The following is a 12469-nucleotide window of genomic DNA, read 5'->3' as shown; positions in this document are numbered from 1 at the left end:
GAGGGGCTCTGAGACTGCATGTCAAGCAACACATCAGGGGAGACGTGTGACATCGAGTCATTATCAGTGACAGACGAGAAGACATGGAGCAGGCGGCCTTAGCGGATTTGTCAGCAAAAGCATTACCAAGAGAAACAGGATAAGATCTTGCAGTGTCAGCAGCACATCTGCAAACCGCCACCTTTAAAGGTAGCTGGACAGCGTCCAAAAGTTGAGTTAGTCATGTGGAATGGGTGACGGGCTTCCCCGTAGAAGTTATCATGCCACGGTTGCTCCACTGCTGAGCAAAAACGTGGACTGTAGCAAAAGCATACTGACTCTCAGTCCAGATAGTGACGGACTTGTTTGCAAACAATTTGCATGCCCCAGTCAAAGCAATGAGCTCAGCGACATGTGCTGACATATAGGATGGCAGTTTAGCAGCCTCCAAGACTTCGTCGGCAGTAACAATGGCATACCCAGTAAGTGTCACACCAGATTCATTTTTCTTAGAAGACCCATCAACAAAAAACACATGACCATCTGGCAGAGGCGTATCTTCCAAATCAGGCCGAGCCTTTGCAATCTGTTGGGCAGCATCGACACAATCATGGAATTCGCCGTCGTCAGGAAGGGGAATGAGAGTGGCAGGATTGAGTGTCGTGCATCTTTCAACGGTCAGATGCGGCTGAGACAGCAACGTAGCCATGCAAGAAAGATGACGTGCAGGCGACAGAAAGGTCATATTAGTCTGTAGCAGAAGAGCCGAGACAGCATGAAGAACTTTCAGTGTCAAAGGATGAAACAACACAACACCAGCACTGCTCTCCACAGCCATGGAGGCCGCCACCACGGCCCTCACGCATGGTGGAAGAGCACATGCAACACTGTCCAGTTTAGAGGAATAAAAAGCAATAGGTCGCAACTTTGAGCCATGTGATTGGAGCAAAACAGAGGTCATGTAATGACCTTTGCAGTCAACAGTTTGGACAAATGCCTTATCATAGTTGGGTAAGGCTAGAGTGGAGCTGGAGACCAAAGTCTGTTTGATCAAAACAAAAGTGAGTGGACATTGAGATGTTTTCCACATACATCAATTTGGACAGAGGAGCAAAAATTTGGGCATAATCAAGTATCCAGCTTCTACAATAACCTGTGAGACCCAAAAAAAGACATCATTTGTTTCTTTGTGAGTGGCTTAGGAGCTTGCAAAATAGAGGCTTTTCTGCTCTCAACTATAGATCGGCCTTGGGAACTTAGATTGTGGCCTAAATACTTAATTTCAGTGGACCACAGTTGAAGCTTGTTCTTGCTGACCTTGTGGCCTTCACTTGCCAAGTGATGCAGCACTGCAAGCGTGTCTTTCTGGCAAGAGGTAAAATCAGGAGATGCTATTAAAATGTCATCAACATAGAGCAAGATTTGACTTCCCATTGGCGGGACAAATTTAGCCATGCTGGCTGCCATCACCTGCGAGTAAATTGTTGGGCTTTCACAGTACCCTTGTGCTAACCTTGTAAAGGTGTACCTTGAGCCAGCATATGTAAATGCAAACCAAAACTGACTCTCTTCTGCAATAGGGACAGAGAAAAAAGCATTGCTAATGTCAATCACTGTAAAGATTTTCGCATCAGGTGTCAATGAATTCAACAAAGTATGCGGGTCAGGGACACAAGGTGCTCTCTGATTAACAGCATTGTTTACAGCTTGCAAGTCTTGCACCATTCTCCACCCCACAAAAGGGGGCGCCTTCTTTACAGGGAAAATTGGAGTATTGCAAGGAGAATCAGGGCAAGGAACAATGATACCTGCTTTTAACAAATCAGAAATAACAGGTGCAATACCCTGTAAAGCATCATGTTTTAAAGGATACTGCCTCACACAAGGGCAGTATTCAGTTTGAGGTCTTATGACCACAGGAAGCGCACCTTTCACTAAACCAACGTCAGAAGGACCCGTAGACCAAAGATGACTTGGGACCTCAGCGAGGATGTGCTCGTCATTGGACGTCAACACAAAATCTCAAAATGAGGGTGTTTGTTCAACACAAGAATCAGCGTGGATTCCACTAATAAATGACAAGTCTTGAGTCATATTTTGTTTGAAGAGCTTGGTGGAAGGACTATAAAAGGAGTTAGGATTAACCTGAGTCCAGTCAGAAGCTGCCAAGGCATCACCAGTCATAAATCCCAAACTTTGCCACGTTGCAGTGTGAGGCCTTTAGAGAGAGATGTGGAGCGGAGTGGGAGACACGTGCAACTTCTGAACAGCAGGGGGAGCCGTTTGTATGACTACACAAGCACGGCTTTCACCATCATGCAGAAGGAAAGATGTTGTCAAAGTGGCAGGTGTAGCAGCCTCAAGCATGTTCTCGTAGTTGTGATCAGGACCAGGTGTGTCTTTATGCCACATAGTTATGTGTAGTTTATTGGCTTCCATTGCCTGTTCAGGGCAGTGCAAAAGAGTGGCCACACGGGCCAAAAGAGGGGAACCAAATTCCAACACTTCTGCATCAGCCAAATCCAATGAATAAAAATAGTAGCAGTGAAATTGACCAAAAATCTGTAACTGGTGTCGCCTTTTGACAACAATTTGATCGTTAAGAGACAGAAAGGAAAGCCCAAGGGCAGTGAGAGCATCTCTACCTAGCAAATTAATAGGGCAACTGGGCATCAGCAAAATGGGAATGCAACAACTTCTCCCTTCTGGGTCCCGTATCCAAACTGGGGAACTGGGGTTGCCAGCCCATTTGCTGCTCTCACCCAAAAAGTCTTACCGTTTTTTTGCACATCTGTAGGTATGTCACAACATGTGGTCACACATGCCCCTGAGTCACACAAAAAAGTTATTGGAGTCCCGTTTACCATTAGAGTTATCACTGGCTTCTCAATATTGTTCATCAACAAATCTTGAATGTTCAAATCTACATAAACAGGGGGAGCTGTTGGCAAGGCAGTTGTTTTAACTGTATTTTGACCGTCGGCTAGTCATAAGGGAGTTTTACTCTCGCCCTTGTGATTACCTGGGCAGTTTCTTGCTATATGGCCTTTTTTCCCACATGACCAGCAAATAGAAGGTTCAGCATTGTACCGTTTTGACTGACCTGACCTGAGTTTCATAATTGGGAGAACCACGACTATACCCCCCGCTCCCTTTGCCACGGAATTTGTTACGACCACGCCCCCCTAGGCGTGGTTCGAAGGTCTTATTTTGATAGAACACTTCAGACTGCTCTCCTTTAACAAAAAAAAATGGTGCCTGTTTTCCCTTTCTCTTTTGCTCTTTTCGAATTGACAAGTTTTTCGGCGTGTATAGCATGATCAATGAACTGTGGCAAGGTAGATATCGGGAAAGTGATCATATGTTTAGTGACTTCACTGGTTTCTTTTATATCAAACAAATTGTTTTAGGTTATTCACCTGACATGTTTCGGCGGTTTCTTCCGCCTTCATCAGAGTGTCACAGATGTGATGGTGACGCGTCTTTATCAGCTGATGGATGAAGGCGCGGCTCACCTGTCAGATTTGACAGGTGAGCCACACCCTCTGCTGTCCATTCACCTCTCCAGAATGCTGTTCCAGGTTTGAGAGAGCATATGGGCTCCCTCATCCCTGTTGATGGTTCTCGGGCCCCGCTTGCGGATCTCGATAGCCTCCCTGATCCAACGCTGATGTTTATTTTCTTCAGTGCGGATGACTCTGGCCTTCTCCCAGTCCATGATGTGGTTTTCTCTTTTACAGTGATCGGTTATGGCTGACTTGTAGTGCTCCTGTTCTGCTTGTAGTTTTATTGCTCTTGTTTGTCTTGTTGCCGCCTCCTTCTCACACTCCTTCTTGTGTTCTATTTTTCTTGTGATGAAGTTTCTCCCTGTCTCTCCAATGTATGATTTATTGCATGATTTGCATGGAATTTCGTATATGGAATTGCATTTGTTATCCGGGTTGACTTTGTCTTTTGGGTGGACCAGTATTTGACGGAGTGTTGTATGTGGTTTGATAGGTGTGGTTATGTTGTGTTTATTCATGGCTCTTTTGATGCGTTCCGTAATTCCTCTCACATACGGCAAAATCACCATTCCGCTGGGTTCTTGTTTCCGTGTTTGTTTCTTTCTTTTTTTTGTATCCTTTGTTTTTTACCTGTTCTGCACCTTTGGTTAATGCCCATTGTGGATACTGACATTTTTTAAGTGCCTGTTGTATGTATTGTTCTTCCTGTGCTACGTCCTCCGGATCCGTGATTATTGTTGTGCGTTCGTATAGTGTTCTGACAACTGACAGTTTATGTATAGTGGGATGTTCTGATGTCCAGAGGAGGTATTGGTCGGTATGTGTGGGTTTTCTGTGTACTTTTATTTTTATGTCTCCGTTGTCTGTATGGTGTATGTTGATGTCTAGAAAGGCTATGGCTTGGTCTGTTTCTTCTTCATGGGTGAATTTAATGTTACCGGTGGTGTCTATGGTGTTGAGATGGTCTGTGAGGTGTTGTGTATGTCCTGTTTTTGTTTTTTCTAGAATGTCATCGACGTAGCGTCTCCATAACGTGGGTTTGTATGTGTCCGGAGCTGTTAAGAGTGCCTTTTGTTCCAGATCTTCCATAAAAAAATTGCACATGATGGCAGAAAGAGGGTCTCCCATGGGGAATCCCTCTTTTTGCCTGTAAATTGTGTTTCTGTATTGAAAGTATGTGGAGGTGGCGATGAAGTGGAGTAGTTGGGTGATGTCCTGTGCTGTTAGGTTTGTGCGTTTCTTAAGTGTCCTGTCTGCTGATAGTCTGTCATGTACTATGTGTATGGTGGCATGTGTGGGTGTTTTTGTGAAGAGTGAAATGACGTCGTGTGATATGAGCATTTCATCTTTCTGTACCTTTACGTGTGTGAGTTCTGTAGCGAGCTGTTTCGAGTTTTTGCAGTGTCGATCCGTGAGTCCTAGTAGTGGTTTTATTATTTCTGTGAGTGCTTTTGAAAGGTTGTATGTGACTGACCCTATGCTGTCTACGATGGGGCGGTTTATGAATTTTTGGTGTGCCATAGATTCTGGGGATGATGTTTGCTGTGGGTATTAAGTGATTGTATGCCTGTTTGTTTATTTTATTTTCAATGAGTAGTGGTTTGAGTAATGCTTTGAGTTTGTTTTTCTTGTCTTCTGTTGGGTCTTTTTGTACTACTTCGTAAGTGCCATCCTGTAGTAACTGTTGCATTGATTCTTCGTAAGTGTCTGTGTCCATAATTACTGTTGTTCTACCTTTGTCCGCTGGGAGGATTGTAATGTCTTTATTTTTTGCTAGTGTGATCATTGCGTTTATTTCCTGTTTTGTAATGTTACTGGGTGGTGATTTAGCCGTTTTTAAAATACCTGCAACTTCATTGCGTAGTGCTGCTTTTTGTCCCGGGTTACCGTATTTGCCGGTGTATTGGTCGACCTTTTTCGATCCAAAATCGACCGAAAAAAATCGACCTCGACTTATACACCGAGTCATAAAATTTAACTTCGTATTCATCTCTTCAAATGTGATGGTAACCAAGGCCATTTCTCAACCTGCGTGAACTTGGCCCCCCCAACCTCGCAAAATTTAAGGAAAATAGTCCGATTCGTTTGTGCTTCGTTTGTGCCGGTTTGTGCAGCAAAAATCATCGTTTGTGCTGCTATGGTTTTTTAGTTATGAACGATTATTTTATAGGTCATCCAGAGTTCACCCAGCCCCCCCTTTCCCCCCAAATGGACCCAAAATGGTACCGTTCGTTTGTGCTTCGTTTGTGCTGGTTTGTGCAGCAAAAAGTTTCGTTTGTGCTGCTTCCGTTTCGGAGATATTAGACGTTTATTTTTTAGCGATGACGTCATCGAGCCCCCCCTTTTCCTCCAAATGGACCCAAATTGGTACCGTTCGTTTGTGCTTCGTTTGTGCTCGTTTGTGCAGCAAAAAGTTTCGTTTGTGCTGCTTTCGTTTCGGAGATATTACACATTTATTTTTGAGCGATGACGTCATCGAGCCCCCCCTTTTTCTCCAAATGGACCCAAATTGGTACCGTTCGTTTGTGCTTCGTTTGTGCTCGTTTGTGCAGCAAAAATCATCGTTTGTGCTGCTATGGTTTTTTAGTTATGAACGATTATTTTATAGGTCATCCAGAGTTCACCCAGCCCCCCCTTTCCCCCCAAATGGACCCAAAATGGTACCGTTCGTTTGTGCTTCGTTTGTGCTGGTTTGTGCAGCAAAAAGTTTCGTTTGTGCTGCTTCCGTTTCGGAGATATTAGACATTTATTTTTTAGCGATGACGTCATCGAGCCCCCCCTTTTTCACCAAATGGACCCAAATTGGTACCGTTCGTTTGTGCTTCGTTTGTGCTGGTTTGTGCAGCAAAAACTTTCGTTTGTGCTGCCTCCGTTTCGTAGATATTACACATTTATTTAATAGCGATGACATCACGTAGCTCCGCCCCCGTATTTACTTCCAAATGGACCCAAAATAAAATAGTGCCGTTCGTTTGGGCTTCGTTTGTGCTGCAAAAAGTTTCGTTTGTGCTGCTTCCGTTTCCGATATATTAGGCATTTAATTTCTAGCGATGACGTAACCGTATTTCGTTGCGAATTTCAAGCTCCTGGACTGGAATGCTCCTGATGTAGGACGAATACAAGGTAAATATGTTCTTCGTCTTTTTTTCTTCTTTTTATCTTGCAGAAAACTTTCACTGCGGGAAACGGCTTTTGGTACGAGGATATTTCTGTTCTTATTTTTTTATTGTGCTTATTGATTAATTCCCTTGTTATCATTACGCCTATATGATCATTATTTTCAATTAAATCTGACGTGTAAAAGGTTCACTGCAACCTAAATACCTGGTGAGTCTATGTTTGTTCCAAAACATTGATTAATGCAACAATTAATACATGTATGTGAAGTTGATGACAGCCAGAAAAAGAAACTTGAAAACGTGAAAAAATAACTTTCTTTGTCAAAGGGAACATCATCAACATTTTTTACAACAATTCAAACAATGTATCACTGCAATGTGTAGAACACAGCATGCGGGAAGATTTTAGTGTTTACTGATGCTGCTTTCACTCCACTTCCCAGGTCATTATAGATCTCCCAGGCATATGCAGTCCTCCTGCAGTATGCCACATAATGGCCAAGAGAATCCTGGGTCAGTCCTGGTTCAAAGCCAATGACAGCTCTTAAAGTAAATGTCTTCTCTTTTAGCTCCAGACTGGAGGGAAATTCAAGCAAGGCAACTTCCTTGCAACTGCTACCAAGGTCAGTGTCAATCCACACAAACTCTCCCAGATTGTAGCTGTGAGTGACATTACCTGAACACAGAGCCTTGCCTGTACTGTCGTCCTGTGTTTCGAATGAAGACGGACACTGGGAAGGGTTTTCTATTGGCCTGAGGCAGAGAGAGTCAGGAAGACTGAGTCCCTCTTCAGCAGCAGTCTGAAGAGAAGCCATGCCACAGGTCTGCAGGACAGCAATGTTTACACAAACAACTGAAACTTGCCTCGTTACTTGTTGGCTTAAACTGCAGTACTGTGAGGAGCATTGTTTTATCAAATGAACACTTGGGATATTCCTCATTACGCTCTCAATTACAGTGGAGATGTGGCATTGTGCATCAATTTGGAGAGCACCAGAGGTCAGGAGGACAGGTTTGAATATTTGCCCCAGCAGTTCTGCCCTCTGTGAGTATACCTGTTGGTTCACACCCTGTGTTGTGATGGTTTTCACCAGGTGGAGGAATTGGTTCCCATGTTCATAGTTCAGAACAGTCTTTTCAAATGAAAAACTTTCACAGAAAGAACAGCATAAGCATTGCAAGACAGAATCAAATGCACAGGTATTGAGCACAAACACTTTTGATGTGCGAAGTTTAACAGGCTGTTGATGATTCCCGTTTTTCAACAATGGTATCTTGACTTTTTTCCAGCCCACTCGTGTATCGATATGCAGCCATTCAGGACAAGGAGAAAGATATGACGTGATCTTTCTTTTCTTCGGTGGGACCGCTAAACCTCTCCAGTTTTCAACTGCACTGTCAGTAGATGCATCTGGCTCCGCTTCAGGATGAGATTTTTTTTCCCTTTTGTTTACTACTTCAGTTTGAGAAGTACTGCAGACGTTGTCAGGCTCTTTGACAGTCGTGGCATCACACTCATCCTTTTCACTTTTTTGTTTTGCAAAGCAAATCCGCATGTTTCCTTCAATGAAGGAAAGATGACGAGCAACAAACCGGTCCACACGAATGGGTAGGCTTTCATGCTTGAAAAGGCCTTTTTTTATGTTTTTGAACTCTGCTTCAACAGCTGCGGAACTTGCAGTGATGCTGGTGCTTTTGAAGAGAGGGACCATTATTGCTGTCCAGAGTGGCAAGTAACTTCCAAGTCTTGTTATTTGGGGTATAATCTCAGGGAGGAAGTGGATGTTGTCTCTATCCCCATCAGCCATGGCAAGTGACCTGCTCTCCTCACATATTTCTGTCACCCACTGTCGGACATTAGTCTGGATGTGTTGGTTTAATGCATCACCTGGTTCTTGTCCCTCAACTTCCTCATCTGAAATGGGGACAAATTCCTCCGCGATTTGCGCTCTCAAGTATTTCTTGCACTTTTCTGATGGGATAGGGGCTCCAGAACTGTCATTACCCTCTGTCTCACTCAGTGCCACAATGGTGATAGCACGGAGAAGTTCTTTTGCATGTTGCAAACATTGTGACTTAAGAAGCTGTGCTATTGATCTGACAAAGAAATCCTTAACACGAGGTCTTTTGTTTTTCAGGCAGTCCCATCGGCAGATCATCTTAATACAGTGTGCTACATCTACCCTGACAAAACATGGGGGTAGCTGTCCAGGCTGATTCCCATGTGAAATGTTAAAGCACTCATTGATGTAGCTCTTCAAATCAGGATGAGGGGTAAAAGCTTTGACTAGAGCTCCAAGAATCGCCAGCGAAAAGTCACTTACTGCTTCTTTAGGAGCAGATGCACCTGCATGGATCCATTCCTTCAGCCACTGTGTGATAGCATTAATATCATGCTTCTCTGACAACATCTGCACAACTGGGACACTGGAGCTGGTATGCCCTGTCATAACACCCTGATACAGGAAGATATGGCCAGACATGCCATTCGGCCTCATCAGTTTTTTAACTATTGAGCCCGTTGCATCAACACATAATATTGGGTGGGATTTCTTTAAGCTCTTGTACATATGCATTTGTGTTTGACTCCAATAGTGACAGAAAAACTTGTCAAGTCCAATGTCTTTGATGCTGTCACTGTGAGGTGCACTGTATTTCAACATCTGCAATGATAAAATTGGATTTTTGTCACCTAATGGCAAATCATTTTTCTCTTGCTTTGCCTTGCGCAGGGTGGCTAAATTTGGCAGGTGGCTTGGCTCAGGGTCTCCGAAGGTCATCAGTTTATTTGCCTGTGATGCTCGCCATACATGTGGTTCCAACCTGCCCTCACAAAGTTCCTTGGCTACCTGGACACGCAACTGTCCAGATAGAAACCGTTTTGAGCTACCAGTGTGCAGAGAGTCATCACTGTTCTTAATGAAACAGTTCAATATTATTGGACTGTTCATTTCTGGCTCTTCGCCACAGTTAATGTTGAGAAGGCCATGACACTCCTTGCAGTATCCTCTGATTTCGATATAATTATTTGAGACCAATGGATAGACCTTGGCTCTTTTAAAAACAAATGTGCAAGGAATTTGGACTGTTTTCCAGATTTGTTCATTTATGATGTGAGTCCAGATGCCAGGCTTCAAAATTCTATATTCTCTTTTTTGGGTTCGACGGTTCTTATCTTTGTATTCAGCCTTTTCCGGAATGAATTCCATCCACTTGTCAAAAGGAATATGAAGCTGAAATGACCGTTCAGGGCCTGATTCCGAGCTTGCTTCACTGCTAGTTTCAGGATCAGTTTCATCATGACTGAATCCCAGAGCTGACCAGATATTGTGTCTGTTTGTTTTAACAAAGGTGTACAGAGCCTTTGCAGACATCTTCCTTTCCAACTGGTCACTCAGATCTCTCCACACAGTAGCACTTGGAGTGGCTACCTTACCATTTTCAAGTATGGCCTCTTTTGAGGAGCAGAGAACTGCAACAATTAAATCATTGTCCACTGATGGTTGTTTGGGCATCTAGTTGAAGGACAAATATAATCAGGATTCATTGCTTGAATAATTAAAATTACACGTGTGTTCATTATAATTGCTATGCATGAACGGAAAAATGATGCAAAGGGAAAAATATTTTGACAGCAGAATGTATCAAGCATGCTTTCTTTAGAAATTTAGTTTTCTTGGTCTGTGCAAATTACATACGTCTAATAAGACAATGTTAGCGAACTAGCTATTCAGACTACCTGAGGTGTTTTTAATTCTACATTGTATGAGCTCTTTTTCGAACTTTTTTTTAACACACTTTACTTACATTGGTCGATGGTTGGTCACTTCCCAGAAAAAGTCGCTTTCTGTCACTCACTGTTATTAAATCTTCGGAGATAGTTGTGTATTTGTCGCTCGAAAAAGTTGCGCGTCTTTGTTTTTCGCCACCCTGTTGCGATATGTCTTACCGGCCTGCAGAGGTCACTTTGCATGGTAATTAGTTGGATAATACATGTGTAAGAATTGAAGAGTTATGATGTCAAGTGAAAATTTGTTAGAATAAAATACATGACACGGGGTTAATGAAGATGTATGATTATAATCATGCAAACAAATTTGTTTTGCGGCACAATCAATTGGTACCATTTTGGGTTCATTTGGAGGTTACGTCATCGCTAGAAATTAAATGCCTAATATATCGGAAACGGAAGCAGCACAAACGAAACTTTTTGCAGCACAAACGAAGCCCAAACGAACGGCACTATTTTATTTTGGGTCCATTTGGAAGTAAATACGGGGGCGGAGCTACGTGATGTCATCGCTATTAAATAAATGTGTAATATCTACGAAACGGAGGCAGCACAAACGAAAGTTTTTGCTGCACAAACCAGCACAAACGAAGCACAAACGAACGGTACCAATTTGGGTCCATTTGGTGAAAAAGGGGGGGCTCGATGACGTCATCGCTAAAAACCTCGCAAAATTTAAGGAAAATAGTCCGATTCGTTTGTGCTTCGTTTGTGCCGGTTTGTGCAGCAAAAATCATCGTTTGTGCTGCTATGGTTTTTTAGTTATAAACGATTATTTTATAGGTCATCCAGAGTTCACCCAGCCCCCCCTTTCCCCCCAAATGGACCCAAAATGGTACCGTTCGTTTGTGCTTCGTTTGTGCTGGTTTGTGCAGCAAAAAGTTTCGTTTGTGCTGCTTCCGTTTCGGAGATATTAGACATTTATTTTTTAGCGATGACGTCATCGAGCCCCCCCTTTTCCTCCAAATGGACCCAAATTGGTACCGTTCGTTTGTGCTTCGTTTGTGCTCGTTTGTGCAGCAAAAATTTTCGTTTGTGCTGCTTTCGTTTCGGAGATATTACACATTTATTTTTTTAGCGATGACGTCATCGAGCCCCCCCTTTTTCTCCAAATGGACCCAAATTGGTACCGTTCGTTTGTGCTTCGTTTGTGCTCGTTTGTGCAGCAAAAATCATCGTTTGTGCTGCTATGGTTTTTTAGTTATGAACGATTATTTTATAGGTCATCCAGAGTTCACCCAGCCCCCCCTTTCCCCCCAAATGGACCCAAAATGGTACCGTGCGTTTGTGCTTCGTTTGTGCTGGTTTGTGCAGCAAAAATTTTCGTTTGTGCTGCTTTCGTTTCGGAGATTTTACACATTTATTTTTTAGCGATGACGTCATCGAGCCCCCCCTTTTTCTCCAAATGGACCCAAATTGGTACCGTTCGTTTGTGCTTCGTTTGTGCTGGTTTGTGCAGCAAAAACTTTCGTTTGTGCTGCCTCCGTTTCGTAGATATTACACATTTATTTAATAGCGATGACATCACGTAGCTTTCGTTTGTGCTGCTTCCGTTTCGGATATATTAGGCATTTAATTTCTAGCGATGACGTAACCTCCAAATGAACCCAAAATGGTACCAATTGATTGTGCCGCAAAACAAATTTGTTTGCATGATTATAATCATACATCTTCATTAACCCCGTGTCATGTATTTTATTCTAACAAATTTTCACTTGACATCATAACTCTTCAATTCTTACACATGTATTATCCAACTAATTACCATGCAAAGTGACCTCTGCAGTCCGGTAAGACATATCGCAACAGGGTGGCGAAAAACAAAGACGCGCAACTTTTTCGAGCGACAAATACACAACTGATTATATTTGTCCTTCAACTAGATGCCCAAACAACCATCAGTGGACAATGATTTAATTGTTGCAGTTCTCTGCTCCTCAAAAGAGGCCATACTTGAAAATGGTAAGGTAGCCACTCCAAGTGCTACTGTGTGGAGAGATCTGAGTGACCAGTTGGAAAGGAAGATGTCTGCAAAGGCTCTGTACACCTTTGTTAAAACAAACAGACACAATATC

This window comes from Syngnathus scovelli, chromosome 11 (assembly GCF_024217435.2).
Source record: "Syngnathus scovelli strain Florida chromosome 11, RoL_Ssco_1.2, whole genome shotgun sequence".
Lineage (NCBI taxonomy): Eukaryota > Metazoa > Chordata > Actinopteri > Syngnathiformes > Syngnathidae > Syngnathus > Syngnathus scovelli.
Note: the sequence above shows the minus strand (reverse complement) of the source record.